The sequence below is a fragment of the Talpa occidentalis genome, unplaced genomic scaffold (genome assembly GCF_014898055.3).
Source record: "Talpa occidentalis isolate TD23 unplaced genomic scaffold, MPIMG_talOcc4v2.1 talOcc4.2, whole genome shotgun sequence".
Taxonomy (NCBI): Eukaryota; Metazoa; Chordata; class Mammalia; order Eulipotyphla; family Talpidae; genus Talpa; species Talpa occidentalis.
Window position 1 is genome coordinate 34,450,123 of NW_023602073.1, and position 1,170 is coordinate 34,451,292.

Sequence of the window (1,170 nt, forward strand, 5' to 3'; positions counted from 1 at the left end):
AGAAATGTCCTGTTTTATAGGTGTTTAGTGACTTTTTTTTTTTCCTGGTCGCTAGGTGGCGCCAGAGATCTCTCCTATGTCCTTGGGGGGCTGTTTTTCGCCTCCCCCCACCCCGTGGGACAGAGAACAGAGCGGAATGGTAGGGTACACCTCAACAGCTTTGGGGCGTGCTGTCGTCTGCCTTGTGCCCCACCGTCGTGGAGAAACCACGCCCCGAATTTTCGTGCCCCGGGTCTCAGTTCAAAGCCCTCAGTTCCAGGACGCGGGCTGTAGCCCAGTCAGTGCGCGGGGAATGGCGCCTTTTGCACCGCTCCAGTGCGTGGCGCCTGGTTCCTGCTCACTCAGGGAGGGACCTCACCTCAGTGAGGACTCCGCGCGTCTCCCCGCAAGCCTAGGTCGTCTCCCCGCAAGCCTAGGTCGCAGGCGCGGGGACCTGGGCAGCCGCGATCCAGTCTGCACTTGCTTTTCAAGCGCGCCGAGCGAGCCGCTTTCCCGCGCCCAGCTTACCGGCAGCCCGGGCTGTGTGTGCGCGTCTCCCGGGGTCTTTGTTCTTCTCTAATGGCGCCCGGAGCCGTTCGCTCACCGCCGCGGCGGATCCTGCAGGGTTCGCCTCAGCTCCCGTTCACGGGGTGTGGTGGCTGCAATAGTTCCTTTCCACTCACGTCCCGCTTGCTGCGTCGTTTGTTCTTGTGGTCGTTTGGTTTGTTGTTTCCTCCTCTCTGCCGGTCGGAGAGTGCTGCTCTCTGGGCGGGGAGGGAGCAGGGTTCTGCGCTTCCCTCCCTTCTGGTCCTCTTTTATGGCCACTTTCTTCTTCGGGCAGTTCGCTGGCGTCACCCGTTTATCTTCGGTGTCCCAGTTTCTCACTGGGACCTGCCGCTTCCTCCCTATTCACTTTTTTTAATGGGAGATCTTACTCGCAGCGTCTCCTCGCCGCCGCCATGTTGCTCCACCTCCCTAGTAACCAGTAACAAGGATTTTTAAGAGTAGATTTATTTCTTTGACAGGCTCAGCAATGCTGACATGGTAAGGTTTTTTCTTAGGTAGCCTGAGGTAAAAGAGCACCAGGAGTTTTAGAATCCTGAACAGTCTTAATTTGTTACAAGAAACTAGTGAAAGCAGATTTAGAACACCTTAATATTTTTTTGAGATTTATTTATTTATTTTATACAA